The sequence below is a fragment of the Miscanthus floridulus genome, chromosome 4, assembly GCF_019320115.1.
Source record: "Miscanthus floridulus cultivar M001 chromosome 4, ASM1932011v1, whole genome shotgun sequence".
NCBI lineage: Eukaryota > Viridiplantae > Streptophyta > Magnoliopsida > Poales > Poaceae > Miscanthus > Miscanthus floridulus.
Genome location: NC_089583.1, coordinates 95,789,293 through 95,809,909, shown reverse-complemented (window position 1 = coordinate 95,809,909; position 20,617 = coordinate 95,789,293).

Here is a 20,617-nt window from a genome sequence, read left to right as displayed (position 1 = left end):
CCTAGTCCTTATAGAAAGAACTCAGAAATCTTATCAACAACCAGGACACCAAGAAAATAAAGAATTGCAACTTAGAAGACAAGATTCTTTCCATTATAACTAGTTTCAAAAATAGAAGATTACACATCTTACAAGACCCAACGAACTCGGTACCCCAAAAAGCAAAGTAGCAAAGAAGAACCCAAACACGGCTAGGCTCTGGAACAACTACGTGTTCCAAATTGCTACTCGGCAGGACAAACCACCCTCGGCTACACTGTTTTCTTTAAAGGACGGGTGCAGCGCATCCAAGGTGAAAATCAATAGCATGGTGGGACAACATGGAGCAGAGAAGGCTGTCAGGCATCTGTCTACCCGAGTCCGATGTGATGCTGGATATGATGCTGATCTGCACTAGACAGTCTTAGGGTAGGCGACAAGGATCAACCCAAAACTGCTAGATGAAGTATCGCATCCCACATCACAAGACTCCCTCAAACTACTGCCACGTACTTCCAAGTACGATGCTGCTGCGAGATTAGCCTACCTCTAATCCCTATCACAAGACTCCCTCCAGCTACAGCAAGACACACAAGAACTGCAAAATATGCCCGAGGGCTGCTCTACTTCACAAACTACCATATTCATGACTACAGAGACTTCAGAACAAGCAACAAAATGCTCAATGAATCAAAACAACACTCTAGGAGGGTATTTATAGACCGAAGGAGCGATGCACATGGACCAGGAGCACCAACGAAATAAGCCTAACAAAAGACACAGTGAAAAGACAGAATTCAATGAAAGAGGACTCAGGCGTGAAGGAACAGTACCCAAGGACAAGCATATTCGAAAGGATATACTAACATTGTACAACTCGTGAACAAACAACATTCACACTCAACCACCACCATACAACTACATCTGACAATAGCATACTACCAGAGAATATGCCAAGACCCTGCATCTGAGTTCTTCCTGAACAAAACAACCCGGATATATGCTCGGGGGCTGCAACAGGAGAGGTATACAGTTCTTTCGAAAAACTCAGATTCAAGACCCTCTAACTTTTTGTTCCAAATAGCAAGAGGCTCGGGGGCTACACTCAATGAGTGCATTTTTTCCCTTCAAAAAAGCGCACATCACCAAGAGGACTACTTCAAGACAACAATTTTTCAAACAACACAAGATTCAAGACCATCCAACTTTTTGTTCCAAATAGCAAGAGGCTCGGGGGCTACACTCAGTGAGTGCACTTTTTCCTTCAAAAAAGTGCACATCACTCAGTAGACTTCTTCAAGATAGACAACTTCAAGGCCACACGATAAAAAGAACCCAGACATAGCTATATCTGAGCTCTTTTCGACAAAAAGAACCCGGACATAGCTAAATCCGAGCTCTTTTTGGCAAAGAACCCGGGTATATGCTCGGGAGCCCTTCGACGAAGAATCAGGGTGATTTCAAGAAAAGACCCTCAAGCTCCTTGTGCCAAATAGCAAGAGGCTTAGGGGCTACATCCAAATAGGAGTACTTTTTTCTTCAAAAAGGTACACACCACATGAAGATCTCACGAAGCGCTACATGGTTTCGCTCAAGAAAGCACTCGGACGACGCTTGTTCCTGCTTGACAAGACTTGAAGGAACAAGACAAGGCTTCCAGAACTCAACCATGAAGTGCTCAGGGGCTTGTCGGTGCGGGACCCATAGGATACCCCGCAAGGAAGAGAGAAGAACTAGTCTAACTAGGATTCTTCCCCTATAATCTTAGTAGTAGTATTATTCTGTAATCCTACTAGGAACTCTCATTGTAAACCGACTAGGACTCTGGCCTCCTGACTATATAAAGGAGGGCAGGGCTCCTTGGATTAGGAGTTTAGAGAATAATTATACAACACAACACTTTACGATCAATCCAACACAAAGGCTAACGCCGACTGAACGTAGGGCTATTACTCGATCAAAGATCGAGGGTCTGAACTAGGATAAATTGACTGTCTCTTGCGTTTACCATCGAGTTTTGCATACGCTGAAGCTTGAACAAACTGCCTCGGGGACCCCCGTGGTAGACTATCGGTGGTGAAACATCAACAGTATTGCAAGGGAAGTTTCAAACAACAAGGGTTCCCTTCATAATAAGGGACAAGGAATTCAAATCCAACGGCGGATTTGATTTAAAGAGATTCAAGTGTTCTGCTAGGACATCCACAATTAGTCGATACAGTGTCGAATGTTCTCCAATCATAGCTGATTTGCTGATATCTGAATGGCAACTTCTCTTGTAACCCACCTAACATCGCCCTTGAAAACTTTAAGCACATCCAATAAAACTTAAGGTAGATAAACACAATAAACACAGCAAAATAATAAAATGCATACTCCAACGGTCTTATATGGGTACATCATACTGGCATCCAGTCTCCCATTCAAGACACATCATTCTCTATGGTCGGACGATCTCAACAACTACGGACGACAACAACTGGCAAGAGTACAATACCAGAGGATAGCGATGAAAAAGCACTATTACTATGAGTACAACATCCCAAGGAAACTAATCTACTCAAGACCACACATCTTCATTCCTAGGCTCGACAGATTCTTCTATCACCCAGGCTATGGATCTGCCTCTTCCCATGGCAATGGCTGAGTGAGAGGAACCAAGGGCTCTACTTTTGACACTTCTGAGGGTGGAGGTGCTGGCGGCACTACAACACCAGTTCTCCTTCCTTCAGGTGAGTGGACAGGGATTCCCTCCATGATCAAGGGATCCTGCCGTTCTTTTAACCAGCATCCTCTGCTTGGCCCTGGTGACAAGGTAGGCCTCACCCAGCTGATGAACATGTCAATCTTCGGCCACCTTCAGAGCTTCCGACATGGTAGTCTCCCGACTCTCCATGGCTGTAGCACTGGCATGCGCTTCAGCAAGTTGCACCTAGAGCATCCGAGTGAAGATCTCGGCTCGACATGGTAGTCTCCTGACTCTCCGCGGCTACAGCACTAGCATGCACTTTGGCAAGTTGCACCTAGAGCATTCGGGTGAAGATCTCGACTTCCTCAGCTCGATGGTGACACTTCCTCATGTCTAAGGCTTGCTAGTCATACTGCTCATCCAGAGCAAGCAGGTACGTGGTCAAGTGCACCACGGTTGGACTGTCCTCTTGCACATCCCATCCTTGCAAAGCCTCCATGCGAGCCCTCCATGCCCGCCGATTCTTGTCCAAAGGTGGAAAGAACCTCATGGTGGTATAGGCAATGGGCTCTTCATAGATCTGTAGAGGTACCGCAAGGCTTTGCGGTCCACCACCTGATAGGTGTCGACGAAGTGAAACCTGGTTGCAGTCACACTCTAGGCTTCAGTGAGGTCGGGGAACTCTTCACTCTTCCTGATGTAGACGGTAACCTCACACTGCTCGGTACCATGCTCCTCATACTCATGGCCCTCATACTTGGGACAATCTCTGACGCTGAGCCTTTGCAGGGTGGCATGCAGGATTCTAGGAAAACCCTCAACATTTAGGCAATAGCTACTAACCTAGGCTCCTGCCATTTCTAGCGGTGGTTGCAAGGAAGGCTGAGCGAAAAGCTTGCTAAAAAGAAAAGCTAAGCGAGCTAAAGTGCGCCGAGTGGTGGTACTAATGGCTAAGCCAGGCTCTACTTATAAAGGCAGAGCGTTCAGTGGTCCTAGCGCGGTCCACCAGGGTTCCCACACAGGATCACTATGAATGAATCAATCGAAATTTCACGTGTTCGAGGCGAACGACGTGCGATGCCATTACTAACTAGTACAACTGCAGGGCAAGGGTCTGACAAGAGTGTAGAAAAGGGGTACGGGGAGACGTGGGTCACGACTGATGTGAACCACAGGCTAACATGGAACATGAAGCCACAGTGCAGAAACACTTCAGAATAGGAACGAGTCAGTCGTGTACAATACGACATGCGTGACACCTATGTAGGGCGTATCTGCAAGCAATACGGCACTACATCACACAAATAGGATATGCATGAATGCACGTCCTATATGTCCTTCCATTGTTGCCAACATATAGGGCAACCGTTCTTAGATTTTTGGCACAACATTCTCTCCCTGTAGCTAGTCGATACTATCAGACTATGCTCGAGTCAGTGTACTTGTAGAAAAAATTGATTAAACCTACCTAAGTCAGCAGAGTGTTATCTATCCTGGATACATAACCATAGTAATAGGGCTATGTATATAACTTCGCATAAAGACATCCTATTCTTTGAAAAGAATTTGTTGTCAAATTTTATTTTAGAAAAGGTTTTTGAAGCTTTATTTCCTCATTTGTGCTCTGATACCACCTGTGGTAGAACCACCTAATCTAATGTCTCACAGGAGTGCTCGTCTTCCATTAGACACTAAGCACTCGAAGGAGAACACTAAATTGCGCGGTCCCGTCGGGCACACCCTAGGGGAGAATCCGAAAATCTATGTTTTTCCATCAGGATCACAAATGAGAGAATAAATCTTACATCATTTTTAACCATTTCTTACATCACTTTTAATACAACATTAGAGTATAATATTTATTGTTATAACAGCGGAATGTAATCATATTATTAGAGTTATGAACAATTTAATGTAACAGCAAAATATAAACATGTGATCAGAATTACAACGGAAATAATTGTCTAATCATGACATGATGAATCATTGATATATAAAAACTATGACAACAGATTATAAACTTTCATTTATAAAAACTTTTGGTAATAGTTGTAAATAAAAACTATGATCGCAGCGTAAAGAAAATCCTCTCTAAGCCCACCAGGAGGAATCCACATACAAGGGTCAGCTCTAGCATCCACCTGTCACCTGCAACATGGGGAAATAAAATCCTGAGTACTCAATTATACTCAGCAAGACTTATCCGATAGGAGGAAAGAAAAACTCCAAGGATATGCAAGGCTATATAGCTTGTGGGTTTATTGCATCTACAGGAAGCATTGCTAAATGTGCGTCCTTATATTCGATTTTTATTAGCAGTACATTAGTTCGTTAACTAACCATTCTATGTAAGCACCTATACTACTTTCAAGCAGGTGGTAAGCAATCGGATTTCCTTTTCTTTCTATCTTTCATCTTCTAGTTCTTACTATGGTGCTAGAGTTAAGACAAGTCATACCGGAACGCCAGCGATTCGTGAATCAATGCCTCCGGCTGGGTACCCTGAAAACACACGCCCCGCTTGTACCCCGGGCACAAGCAGGACCAACCCACTACCCTCCTATCATGGGGTCTAGGTCCCCATCCAAACTGGGACTCTAAGCCCCCGTCCCTGAGTCCCAGACACAGTGCGGTGCAAGGACCTCCTAATCCAAAAACCACCATGATAGTCGGTCCAAAAAGAGCCAGAACCCATGACAAGAGAGTAACAAGTCTTCCAAGCACCCATACCTAAGTATGTACTCAGGATAATAAGTCTGTGACTTGCCTAGAGTCTTATGCAATGGTCAGTCCTTAACTGACATAGACAGGGAAAGTAGTGTAACCAAGCTATGTCCCGTGGCTATAGGACACGACCTCTTACACCCACCAATACTCTAACCATATCCCTACCCGGTCACCATTTTTTTTTCACCATTTTATATTTTTCAAGTGATAATAATACAGTAATATATTTTCTATCTCTCGCGAGTGATAGGCAATCACTCGACTTCTATCGGAGTCCTGTAGCATAGCAATTTATATGATCCTGTCATACTAGTAAGACTCATAGGATAAAGATATATACAAGTGGGTTTCATTCAACTCTTAGAACTTAATGCACAAATATAATTTAAAATGAAGAAAAGTAGGGGTTATGCACCGGGGCTTGCCTGGGTAAAATATAATCAGAAGTTAGCTTTCCATCATGGCGACATGATCTCCAAAAGCACCATTTCTCTAGCAACTCTTGATGACTCTGTGATCCATCGACGTCCCTATTATGATATGCAATGCGATGCAATACAAAGACATAATTAATCGACTACAACTGTGACTTGTAAAATATGATCTACACCTCCCAAGTTAACGAGCTAGTTCAAACGACTGACCGTAATTAGGCTACGTATCCATGCTATCGAATAAGACGTTATTTCCCAATAAATGTTTTAGTTATACAAACCCACATTGTTTCTTTATTTCATTCTATCGATTTAACCTTTATTCAAAATAGGTCATCATTATCTACCTAGCAAGCTGATTATTCTTGAGCTACAAAAATTACAGTGAGCAGATAATACTATTAGTAATTTACTATAAAATTTTTGGAGTTAATACTATTATCGATTAATCACAGAAATTTCTACAAGTTCACCTTTTAACAATATTAAGCATGATAAAATAATTAGAGAAATCCTAAAAACATTTTAAAACTAGATGAACCAAATAAGCTAATAGATAGAGCATGATTTTAGAAACTCAACAAAACTAGTTTAGCATTTTTATGATTTATCTACATTTTATTATCAATTTCCAAGGATTCAGACGCTTGTTGAAATTAACAAAACACCGAAAAAGGAAAAAGGTCCTTGGGCCCAAAGTGGCCCTAGCTCGGCCTGGTCCAGCGAGCAAAGCAGCCCAGGTGGACAAGGGGCGTGCTGGCACGAGCGGCCCAGGTGCGGCGGTACTAGGCCGGCCCAGCGAACGCGCAGCAGCGGCCCAGGCGCAGGCGGTGGCGACCGGCCGACCCAGCACGACACGGCCCATAGGCGCGTGCGTGGCCCAGGTGGCAGCGGACCAAGGCCATCATGAGTAGACCGACCCACGGTGGGGAGAGCCTAGCGATGGCGGCATCACTTTACGAAGACACCCCTGAGTTTTCTCGAAACTAACCCGCAGAACATAAGCACTATTCACTTGAGTCATGTATCTTACACCTAGAACCCTGAATAAAATTTATGCTTCGATTCTTACCCTTCTCTTCATCTTCTACATACAGAGGAGCAGAGGAGCACCGACCGGTGGGCACGGTCGGCCAAATCCCAGCCACCAGCGCACCTGCCGGTGGGGGAAGACGGCACGGGGCAATGGCGGATCGAGGTGCGACCTGGCACTGTGGCACGGGCATCGAGGAGTAGCTGGTCCAGCGTGGGACCAGGGGTGTAGGCGTGCTCACACGTGGTGCTTGGTGCTCGAGGGAGGCCAGGCAGAGCTGCGCGTGGCTGTGGCGCTGGGGGCACAGAGGGAGCTCCAGCGCTGGGCAATGGAGGTGGAGCTACGATGGGAGTGGAAGGCGCAGTGATGGTGGCCCAGGGACGGTGCTCCTAGGATGCATGATGGAACGACGCATGGGGCAACGATGGCTCTTGAGGGCCAGCGCCGTGGACTTCGGCCCAGCGCATCCATAGGGGCAGGGCGACGGCAGGCACGAGATGCTGTGACGGCGGGCGCGAACACGACGAAGACATGGTGCGGGGAGGAAGAGGAGGGGATGCCAGTGCAGGACACGTGAGCTCAGGCGTGCGAGAGGCCATGCGCCGGCCAAAGGGGTGACTCGCCGGTGGGGCACTGTGGCTGCTGGGGAGCACAAGGAGGAAGAGCGAGGCGAGGAGGAGCAGCACGCCGATGCCATAGCCCGTGGCGATGTTGGAGTCATAGACACAGTAGTAGTACTCCTTGGTGGTGTCCAGGGTGACGGTGGCTAGGCTCCGACGCTGCTCGGTGGCCACGCCCAGGCCAAAGGTGATGACGTCCAGGAGGATCACCACTGGCTGGACAATGATGAACGCCATCATGAGCGAGCGAGCGAGCTTGCTAGCTCGGCTTGCTCCTGTCGGTCGGTCTCTACTAGCATGTGACTAAGCTGTTGGTCTGGGCTGGGTGCTGCTAGGGTGAGCTTGGCGAGCCTCAAGAAGGCAGAGGGCAGGACAAACAGCAGCATGTGCAGCCACGGCTATGTGCTGGCGCAGATGGGTGCTCGGTAGAGGGAGATAGAAGCAATCAAGGCAGAGAGAGAAGGAAAAGCAAAGGCCGAGGAGCATGGATGCAGATGGATGAGGAGACTTTGCAATGCAAAGCCATGAAGTGAGACGATACGGTGAATAAATGCAATGCAAGGCGAGTACACGGCATGTCGCGCCAGGAAAATAAATGAAGCATGCAGACCTGTTGCGCTATCGCTCGTACGTGCTATCACACCACTCACTTGAATTAATGAAATGGCTAGACGGGCAGCTGAGCCACGACGTGTAGCGGGGGAGGTGGAACTGGGCGCAGGTGCACGCGAGCCCCAGGTCCGATAGCAGCAGTGCGCCAGCGACCAGCAGCGCCAGCACTCTCATTTTTATTTCTATTTCGTTCATATTAATTTTTAAACTAACAAACATTACATTGACACTCGAACAAGCATACCCACATATTCACCATGTCCATATCCTGCTGATGAGATAATTTTTCCTGTTTATATTTTATATTATTTTAGCTTTCAAAAATTTATTTTCTAAACAACTTTATGCATTAACAAGCATAACTAAAACTCTAAGGTTTTATTATTTAGCAAATTTTACTTTCAACAAATTTTGTTTATAAAAATTGTTTTCATGCTCAATCCATCTGAACAAGACATTCGCCATTTACTTGCTAAAATCGTTTTGGTAAATTTTTCTTAGGCCTAAATCTCGGTGCTAAACGAGCTCGTAACACCAGAGGTGTTACAGTGGGAGTACTAGGCTGTGTCAATTGTGCCATCGCCAATACAGAACCGACCATGCTTCTTGCCTCCTCCCTGTCCTCAAGACCACTTCTTCATCAAGGTCATGGACGCTCGGATCGTACTCTGGGCCATGTGTATCCATCGAGGCGGCTATGGACGGACTCATTGCTGTACGTCGAGGGCGGGTCCTCCGGATTGTAGGCGACGTCGTCCGTCGCCTTGCCCTTGTGGGCCAAAGCATATGCCATGAACTAGGAGCAAGGCTCACCACCATGTGCCGCTGACTACAAAAAAGCAATATGATTAGAAATTATGTAGAATTGAGCGTTAGAATAAAGAAATGAATTTACGTACCCATCTAGCCACGTATTCTGAGAGGTTGAGGTTGCCTTGATGGTGTGGTGCATCTGGCATCAGTAAACACCGCTCCTGGCAAGCATTATGATTCTCCTCTCACGCGAGGTCGCACCACCTATCCACCATCCGGGTCCAGCACTGCAGATCGTAGGCGCACCACCACGGAGACACCTACGGCATCAAGTATACGACATATAAAAAGATGAAATTAAGCGTAATTAATCTTAGAAAAAATAAGTATTAATGTTCTATATTTACCTTAAGGTATTGTTCCGGGATCATCCTCATGGTTCTTGCCGCACTTTTAGGGACCCTCACTCTAAGAATTTTTGCGTGGTATTGGATCACGGCCTGGATGCGCGCCTCATAGTGCATGTCCTTGACAAGTTTCTTGATGGCTTTGTCAGCCACGCCTTGGCCTCGTATCCCTCCTCGCATCTAAAGAAATCCTGCATATAGAATCGATGTATCCTGTAGTGTTTAAACGGTGTGTAAACGGGCTAAACGGCCGTTTAGGCGAACAGTGATTGAGCAATGTAATGTGAGAAAGACTTACCCAAAGCTCAGCCTTGACACGTTGTGACTTGTCGGTGAATACCCTGCCATCCTGATCAGGGGCGTCGGGGACGGCGACATAGTAGACCCACATGTAGGCCGGCTCGATAGTTCCGCCGAACTGCACTAGGCCAGGGAACTTTTCCTTGATCAAAAGACCAAGGATGCCGTTCACATGGTGTGTGTGATCACCCCACTGACCTTCCTCCAACACCTACGCAGAGAGAGCCGGGTGGCAACGGCGGGGTCCTAGGGTGGCGGCGGGGCAAGGGAGGCCGGCGATGGCCGAGGGCATGGGGCCTGGCGTGGGTCGACGACGACATGGCGTGGCGTGGCGCAGGCACGGGACGACGACGGTGTGACGTGTGTGTGCGGGTGTGGCTGTGTGTGTGAGTGTGTGCGGCCGAGGGTGGTTATGAGGGAGGTTTGCCGAGTGCCCACGATCTAGCACTCGATAAAGGTTTGCCGAGTGCTAGATCGCGGGCACTCGGCAAACTAGTTTTGTTTTTTTTATTTTCAAACCCTAAATTACTGCACGTGTGTGGGGCCCGATGAAGTGGTTTGCCGAGTGTCCCCCAGGTTTGCCGAGTGCCAGATCAGGGGCACTCGGCAAACACTTTTTTCATTTTTTTTCTTCTCCTTCTTTTCCATAACGTGTTTTCCTCAATTTGTTCTGATGTACTTTGAAAATACCTTCTCAAATTCACTCAACAATATATATTTGATGTTTTAGGAATATTATTCCATTATTTTATGCAGTTATAGCTCAAATTCAATTGATATCAATTAAAATTCTATAATTGCACTTAATAAATTAAAATTATCAAACGGATCCAAAAAATTACCAAATTTTCACATGAAACCATCTTTGTTCTCTATTGCCTGTACAAAAAGTTTTGAAGTCAAATCCCAATTTGACCGTCACTTTGACTCCAAATCTTAACTAATACTTCTCAACGCTACGATTCTTCTTCTGAGATACTTCGGTTTGTAAATATTATACGTGACCGATTGTGCGAAACTTTCTCAATTTTTTACCATAGCCTCCATGTATGATATCATGAGATCTTGACAAATCTCATGATTTTTTACTTTTTGTTTTATTTTAGAATTTAAAAACCATTCGGCCACATGTTCGTGGTCGTGTTTTCTGAACAAGATGTTTGAAATTTCTTTTCATTTCCCAGGTAAGACCTCACACTGGACTCAATAACATTAATATTATTTTTCTACTTATTTTATTCTATTATTTGAATCACTTGCAGTTCAAATTTGACTTATACCAAAAAATTCCTTGAAATGCAATAAATTAATTAAATATAGCAAACAGATCCAAAAATATATTAAATCTTAACATAGAGTACCACATGTTGTATGTGGAGAGTAGAAAAAGTTTCAAGGTCAGAAGAGAAAAAAAACTTATTTATTTACACAGTGAAAAAAAAAACACTCGGCAAACTTATTTCTTTGCCGAGTGCCACTAACGGACACTCGATAAACTCCTAACGGCCGGCACATTAACTGACGGATGTCCACGTGGGGGTTTGTTGCCGAGTATCTCTGTTTTGCCGAGTGTTTTTTTTCAGCACTTGGTAAAGAGTTTGTTTGTCGAGTGCCATTATTTTACCGAGTGTGTTTTTTGCGGCACTTGGTAAAGAGCTTGTTTGCCTTGTGTCCGATATAATATACTTGGCAAATATTTTTGCACTCGGTAAATCTGTTGTTTCCAGTAGCGAGTATTTTCAGTTCAGTCTTCACACATTAGATATCACTTAGCAACCGTAGCACGAGATGACGAGAAGCAACGATCAAAGCTGAAGAAAAAAAATATTTTGAAATGATGCAGAGTAGTAATCGATACCTGCATGTTTGTCGGGACGATGATGTCTGGCAGCGGCCTCCTTTCGCATGGCCATCCTCCTGCTCCTCCGCTCCCTGGCCTCGGCCGCCGCCACCCGATGTGCCAGCGCCGAGCGCCTCTTGGGCGGGCATGAGAACCTGATGTGTGCTCGGCCCTGCCCAGAGGAGGAAGAGGAAACCGCTCCAAGAGCCACCAAAAGGTCTCCGAGGCTCACAAAGCGGTCGTCACGCTCCGCCTGTTCATCTCCCAGCATCTCTTCAGCGACTTCGTCGACAAAAATTTTGTCGACGGTCTGCTGGTCGAGGACTCCGGCCTCCAGGAGGAACTCCTCGAAGGTCTTCTTGCCCGTCACCCGCGGCGGCTGCGCCTGAGCCGAGCCGCTAGCTGGAGACGCCGCCTGCATACCAGGGCGCTGCTGCGCTGGAGGCGCCAAGGCCCAGCTCGCCTGTCCACCAGGTTGCTGCACAGGAGGCGCCCAGGCCGTCTGTCCACCAGCACCAGGTTGCTGCGTGGGAGGCGCCCAGCTCCCGGGCCAGTCAGAAGGGGGAAGCATGTGACGCGCCCAGCTCGTGGCGCCATAGCCGTCCGTCGCAACTGCCGGAGCTGCGCTGTTCCAGTTAGGCGGCGCCATGGCCATCATGGAGCGTTGGAGGATATGCGCGTCCTGCGGTGGCGGCGGCAGAGGGTGGTAGCCGCTGTCGCCTGGCTCGACGGGGGGCTGGAGAGCTGCGTAGTAGCGAGGAGCTGGAGGAGCCTGCGGCGGCGGCGGCATCAGCTGGTCCTGGAACCAGCCGTGGGCATAGTTGTTGGGCTGGAAAGGATGGGACGGCAAGGTGTTTATGGCCGCCACGCGCGCCGCTAGCTCCATGCCGTGCAGCGGCTGCACAGCCGCCGTGCCGCTGAACTGTTGGAGTGGCATCGCGTTCGGCACACCGGCTTGTGGCATGGTCCAGTGGGGTTGGCTCTCCGGCTGGAAGTGGAAAGTCTGTGGCGACACGGCCGGCGGCACCAGCGTGTCGGCAGCACTAGGATGGCCTAGCTGCGGAGCCCTTGCGCCGATGGAAGGCTCCCATTGGTTCTCCTGGAACAGGGCCTGACTTGCCTGAGCGCCGATGGTGGCCGGAGAAGGAAAAGACAGCGTGAAGTGGCCCGACGGGTTGCTTGGACGAGCCATGTTTCCTCCTGATTCTCCTTGATGCGCCATGTCTCCGGATTTGAGAGCTGCTGCGACGGCAAAAAAAAAAAAAAAAAAAAAAAAAAAAAAAAAAAAAAAACAAGCAAAATAAAACAATGAGTGGAAGATCGAGAGACATTCTTCAAAATTCTTATTTCTCCGTTCACGAATCATGATACGTAAGAGCAGCTCCAGCGTGCATGCAAAACAAAGTGGGGAGATAAACAGATAAAAATTTCATATATACACTAGAGCAAGCGAACCATGTTAAAAGATTCTTCGGTACAACGCTTGGTTTTGGTTTGGCGCAAGAGCAATAGAATATTAGTTTCACTTACGCTGATATGCAAAAGAGAAGGTAGATGAGATATGATATCTACTCGTTTACTGTTTGATACGGGATCCATGGGTTTTCCACGGGTGAAAAACAAACTGCCCACTATAGCAATGCTTCTTCCCTTGCAAACGAATCGAATGGCTGTACTCGTGCCCTGACACATGCAGCTCGGTTCGACGTCACGCTGGAGCTTGGAGCTACTGTAAAAGCATTTCCATCGGATCACCTATACTCGCCCCTATCCATTAAATAGTAAATATATCACATCTCTTATATATCTTAATATTCTTTAGGAGATCTCCTAAATCCACCACCATCACTCCTAAAGAAAGAGAAGACCTCTCCAGTCTCCTAAATCAGTGTGAGATTTTAGTAATCTGCTGACGCAAAGGTCTCTCATATCCTAAAGTTATTTTTTAATTTTGAAAGATCTCTTATAAGTGATTATAGGCGAGAAGGGATAGGAGATGATCCGGTGCAGATGCTCTAAGAGACCTATACTTTTTTCGGTAAGGAGAACAACAAACATTTTATAAGCTAGAGGGACCAACTTTTTCTAAACAACCTGACGAGAGAGTTACCGGTTGTATTTTTTAAAAAAAAGAAGTCAGCCATATTTGGGACAAGCAAAACCTCAATTTGTCTGAAGCCATGATGATGTTTAAGTTTTATGGCTCTCAGCCAAAATTAAATTAAGCACACATTTGAAAAAATAATATCCGACAAATCAATGACTTGTTTAGTTGGTTGGAAGTAAGATCGAACATCATACCCGATCGCTTTTGGGTTGGGTGCCCAAATCCTTCTTGCATAACAATGCTAGCTAGAGCGCCTTCATCGGAAATCAAAGGTAGCAGACTTCAAAGACTATTGGCAAGATAACTGTGAGGAAAAAAAAGGGGATGGATACCACTATTCTTCTAGCATAGACCCCAAGACTTTAGATAGTGTATGGTTTGGGTGTAGGTAACATGATATTTTTTATGGAGGGTAATAGATCCTATCGTGCGGTGTTTGTTTTAGGGCCACGTGTAATCAGATCGCGACGTTGTCGAATATGGGTCTTCACAAAAGTGATAACGCTCCCACCATGACGTTATCCGATACCGAGTACCGTCTCTGCTAGCTCACCACGACTCCGTCTTGTCGTTTGCTCACGCAGTCATTCGGGTGAATGAAGGAAGCAAGAAACGACAAGATACATGTAAATCGACTCTGCCATGGAAAAATGGGGATAGATACCACTATCCTTCTAGCATACACCCCAATACTTTTGATAGTATTTGGTTCGGGTGTTGGTAACATGATTTTTTATGGAGGGTAATAGATCATGTTGTGTGGTGTTTGTTTTAGGGCCATGTGTAATCGGATTGCGACGTTATCGAATATGGGCCTTCACAAAAGTGATACACTCCCATCATGACGTTATCCAATACCGAGTACCATCTCTGCTAGCTCACCATGACTCCATCTTGTCGTTTGTTCACGCGGTCGTTCGGGTAAATTAAGGAAGCAAGAAACAGCAAGATATACGTACATCGACTCTACAACTTCTTTGTTCATGTTACCAAATCTAACAAAAAACAAATCAAATAATTGCTTATCATGTTTACTTTAGCGCCATTTATCCAATCCCTTTGTGTTTGTGTTTCCTTGTCCCAACCAAACATCGTGTTATTCATAGCCTAATTTTGAGTGGAAATTTAATAGCTGGCCTGAGGGGATGCATTCCGGGTTTCTTTCCACGTATTTCCCACAAACTTTGATGAATTAGTCAACAAAGTTGACTCAAAAATACTTTTTGCATGTTTCAATTGTATGCCTATTTTATTAGGACAAAAACTTCGTGGCAGTCCTGCAGAAAGAAAAGGATGTCGTTTTTCACATGATATATCTACAAACTTTCACATCATCATATTCATATTTTACATCGTCCCTGTCTTCCCACAACATTATGATGCAATCTTTGGAAACCAAAACTTTCATGTAAGCTACATCTAAACTTGAAGGAAACGATGTTAAAATTATATTGCTCTCCGTTTCAAAAATTATAATGAACCAAAACTTTCATGTGTTTCATCTAGTTGATTTTTTTAGCTTAGGGAACTTTAGACCTCCTCTTCTTATTAACCAGAAAAAGCACAAGCGCCTAGGCTAGGAAGACTAGAAGTCTCGAATCTGGTCCCCAGTCAGGTGAAACCTAGATCTCATTAATCGTGGAGAACGCAAGAGCTCCTCTCCACTATAGTTATAAGGTTTTCGAAAAATGAAATTTCTCATGGAGACTTGAAAACTAAACTCGAATAAAGGGGAGGGCAACCGTAAGAACGTACCCGAGTGCAGCTAGTCGCCCAACTCAGTCACGCCTTTCCCTTGCATTTTGTGCGATATATTTTTTAAGAGGAGTGATGAGCTTCTAATCTTTGATCACCTCTGTTTTATAGACTCTGCGCGTTACCTCCCTATTGAAAGGTGATGTATCTGTTTGTTGCTAATTAATTTCAATTTTGTTCTCATGCAAGTAATTGAGTTGTGGGCCTGTGAGGTTGTCATGGTGGCAATTGACCATCGATCGCACATGTCATACCATTCTAACGGCCCAGAAAACATATCACCCCATCCACCACCAACTGATATTAAGGCGTCCCCAACGGCTAACATGTTGCTAGCTTGGAGCACCAGTCAGCCAATCAGATGGAGAGAATCAGAAAATTTACGCCACTAGCGAAAGTACAAGAGGCCAGCTCGCTCGTCTTCCTAAGTTTTCTGAGTCTCGCATTCTATGTCTAGCTTTTTTTTTTCTTTTTTATAGTTTCTAGCTAACACGTCAGCGGGTGATTTAGACGCGCTGCTAGGGACACCCTTAGTGTCCAAAGAATGAAGAGCGCCCCCATGAAGCGTTCTACAACAATTAAAGAGTGGTCCCCAAGCACCTCACTTGTCAATGGTAATGTACATAAATCTCTCTACAAAGTATACTTGCTAGGAGAGATGATTCCATGACATATTTGAAAGTGCAATCATGCCCTAATTGTGGGTTTTGATGATAATGACTATGCAATTAAAGGACTAATGAGATTTATCGAGTTTATAAGTAGGGAATCTATAATCGAGGATGTTATACGAGATAGAGGAGTCCCCAATTTCAAGTGTTGACGGCATCAACTCAAAAGGAGGTCTAAATTCTTTTATATTTTGAATTTGAGTTTAGGAAAAGTCATACTATAAAGGGAGACACAATCCTCAAGATAAAATATGCTACCAAGTGCTCTATATTTCACTTACATCCTTAGTTGCTCAGCCAAGATAGCCAACACTACATTTATACCCTTGTTGTCTTGCCTGGTGCGACAGTGCCACACCCAGAGAGAGGCACTGCTGCTGAGCAGCACTGCCACACTTGAGCCATGGCACTGCCGTGACTTAAGTGACCGTTGGGGGCTAGGGGGTATTTATACCTTTTCCCATCCGCTCCAATCTCTCTCTTCTTCCCAAAAATCGTCCAGTTCGAGCAGACACAACATAGTGCTCATCTCTCTCTCCTCCATTGGTGACCTTGAGTTCCCAAGCTTCTCCATTGATTTCCCCATCAATCCTTAAGAGAAAAAGGTCCCAAACTCGATTAGAGAACAGATCCTTTGATTCCCCAACTCAAAAGAGCACTTGGTTCATGTTTTGGCCGGCGGTTGTGTTTGTTACTCTTAGAGATTTGCTCCTAGCCGACTAGAGCGTCACCTATGGAGCTTGCCAACTTGTGTGGCAGTCCCAGGAGGTTTGTAACCATCTCTTGAAGCTAGTAAATTCACCCCTCACCTCAAGAGTTGAGTCTCTTGACTTGAGAACGAGGAAAGGTTGTAAAGCCCTAAGCCTTAGTGGCTAACCTCAATAACGTGGACTTAGGTAAGCCTTGGTGGTGAGCTGAACCACGGGATAAATCCCTATGTCACCTTATGCTTAATTACTTCACTTGCATTTCATATTGTTGTTGAGGTGATTTCTAGGGTTTGTGGCCGATCTACTTGTGTGTGTTCTTACCACTTTTAGCTGTCGATCTGTGTTACATATACCTATAGGAAGCTCAATAATTTCTCAGATCCAAGTTATCATTCATAGTTTTTGAATTGTGCCTCAAAGTTGTCTGCAGGTGCGGCAGTGCTGCTGTTCTAGCTCGGTAGTGCCACAGAGTAGCAGTGCCATGGGCATAGGGCGGTAGTGCCACAGGTTGAATTTGATGAATGTTCAAGTGTTTGTTTTAACAGGCCTATTCACCCCCTCTAGGCTAACTAGAGATCCTACAAGTGATATCAGAGCAGGTTACCTCATGTGTGCTTCACCGTGTGAGGTATGGAGCCGGGAGGAGGCACCAGTGGCATGAAGCCGGTGGATGTTGATCCAGAGCAAGTTGAGCTGCATGACACCAACAGCAGTGAGCTAAGTGCTTCTACAGCAAGTAATACCACACTTCCGCATCTTGAGGCTACCAATGCCGAGAAAGCTCACAATGATGAAGAAAGAAGAAAAAGGAAGGAAGCTAGAAAGGCAAAAAGAGAAGCAAGAGAAAAGAAGAAGGAGCAGCAAAGGCTTGAAGACAAGAAGCAAAGAAAAGAAGAAAGAAAGCTCTAGAGAGAAGCAAGAAGAAAAAGAAGAGAAGCAAGGAAGAAAAAGGAAGAAGAAGAGAAGGCAACTAATGCATCAAGTGGCATCTCAAGTAGTTTCAAAGATGGAGATTATGATGAGTCCTACCAAGTATCAAAAGGGGGCAAGATGGAAAAGAAAGGAAAAGGCAAAGTCGACTCCAACAATAAATATACCGCCGTATCCTTTAACTATTCCTCTATGCCTATGACTAACCTTGATTGGAAGTCTTTCATCAATGTGCCCATGGGGAAGTTACCTCATTTTGATGGGACTAACTTTGCCAAGTGGAAGCACTTGATGAGAGCCTATCTTATAGGTCTTCACCCTGACATTTGGGAGGTTGTTTGTAATGGATTCGAGCCACCGATTGATCCCAAGAATCCAACACTAGATGAAATGAGAATTATTCATCTCAATGGTCAAGCCACAAGTGTGTTGCTTAGTGCTTGGATGGTGATGAGTATAATAGAGTCATTGGTGTTGATACTGCCAAGCAAATATGAGACACTTTGCACCTTACACATGAAGGGGTTGACAAAGTGAGGAAGGCAAGAATTGAATTATTGATGGCAAAGCTTAACCGGTTTGTGATCATGGGTGGAGAAGGGCCACAAGAGATGTTTGATAGATTGATAACTATGGTGGGCAACATTAGTGGCTATGGTTGTGATGAGCTAGATGGTCACAAGGTTGTGAAGATCATGTTGGAAGCTTAGTCACCTAGAAATGAGACCGTAGTGACTCTAATTAGAGACAAGAAGAAGTTGGAGTACTTCACACCAAATGATGTACTTGGGAGGATCTTGACATTTGACATGCAAATAGAAGAAGCAAATGAGAGGAAAAGGCTTGATGAGTTGCAAGCAAAGCTAGATGGCATAAAGATCAAGGATGTAGCTCTCAAGACCAATAAATCAAGCAAGCATGGCTCTACAAGCAAGTCCAAGATCAACAAGCAAGCTTCAACAAGCAAGCCCAAAGCAAGCAAGCAAGTCCAAGAGCAAGTAGAGAGTACATCATCCTCAAGTGAGAGTGAAAATGATGATGATCAATATGAGAAGGTGGATGATGTTGCTCTCCTTATGAAGAGATTTCAAAAGGGGCTAAAGAAGCAAGGCTACAAGGTAGTGAAGAGCAAGTTTCCAAACAAGAAGAAGAGGACATGCTACAATTGTGGTAGCACCGATCACTTCATTACCAAGTGTCTATATGAGATTAAAGACAACAAGTACAAGAAGGACAAGAAAGAGGACAAGACTGACCGTAGAAAGAGCAAGAAGTACATAGGAGAGGCTCACATTGGACATGAATGGGATTCAAGTAGAGAGAGCACAAGTGAAGAGGATGAGAAGGTTGCAACCTAAAAGAACCTAGGATGCCACCTAGAGGGGGGGTGAATAGGCGTTTCTGATAATTAACACCTTTAATTATGGAAACAATTTAGTAATAGGAATTTCTAAGTGGAAACTCCAAATCAAAGTAATACAACCCCTCACAAGTTAGCCATAGAGTATATAAAAGATACCAAATAGGTTTATGGAGCCAAACACCTACAACCAAAGAGTTAAATCAAAATGCAATTAAGTTTGGCACAAGAACCAATAACAGACGTGTCCGGTATACACGTGTTCTGCAGAACAGCCCTAAACTTGCTCCTTTTGATTTCAATCTTTAGAACAACCTGTAGGCACCCACTAAAGATAGTGCCACACATAGGTAACCTGCACAAGAGCCAGAGCAACACAAATATCGAATGAAATGCGAATTGAGACACGATATTTATTTTACCGAAGTTTAGACTCGTTTGAGTCCTACTCTCCGTTGAGGGGGCTACGGGTGACCCAGCGAAGGTCAGCCCTAGAGGGTACCATGAAGGTCACTCTAGCCAGAGTCTTTTCCAACTTCTTTTCCTCCTTCCACTAGTTGATTCTGAGGCGGTGGAATCGACCGTTACAAACTTTTCAAGGCACACCACAATCTCTTGGGTGCTCTCTAGCGATGCCTAGCCATCTAGGACCAAAGAGTCTAAGAGTAACAAATGCGAATCATGAGATTGACAATATGCACAAGTGCTCAAGTGGTTGGATTGCTCTCTTTTTGAATTTCTCTCAACCCACTAATAGATTTGGCAATTTGGATCACACACTCACTAAGAGAGGGTTTGGGAGAGTTGGCAAGGCTCAAAAACATGCTAGAGGATCATCAAAATTAGCAGCCTCCAAAGGTGGAGGCTTGGGGGTATTTATAGCCCCTTTGATAAACTAGCCATTATGTAGCCGTTGGGCAATACCGGACACATCCAGTATGCATACCGGACACGTTCGGTATGACTTGCACTGCACCAATGGTCATTGAGTTAAAGTATGTGAGGTGTCGGAACTCCCAATGCTTCCTAGGACTTCCGACCGTCAGAACTCCCGACGAACCCATTTGAAAACTAGCCATTGGGCTCTGGTCGGCCTATACCGGTTAAGTGCGAGATGTCAGAACTCCTGACTGATTTTCGGAACTCCCAACTGTCAGAACTCCTGACTCATGTCGGAACTCCCAACCCTTGGCTCATTTGAAAACTAGCCGTTGGGCTCTAGCCTACTATACCGGACATGTCCGGTGTGACCAGACAGTCAACTCTCCAAGTCAGTTAAGTGTTGGGACATCGGAACTCCCGACTGATTGTAGGAACTCTCAACCGTCAGGAACTCCTGACACACGTTGGAACTCCCAACGAACCAACTCAAGAACACCAAGAAATTTACCGTGGCTAGGCGAATACCGGACACGTCCGTCCGGTATTGCCAGACCAGCAAAAACAAGTTAGCTCTTTTGTCTCTCAAACACTCAAAACTCACATGGGTTGGCATGAGCACTTATGAATGATTATCTATCAACATGATGTATCCCTCTTAATAGTACGACATACCTATTAAACTCAATATCAAAGGAAAAACAAATTTATACCACTTGAGTTGATCTCTTTTAAATTGATGTCGTCTCTTTCAATCTTCATCAAGTAAGGGTGTCAACATGTCAAATTTGATCTTTTTCTCTTAAGCATA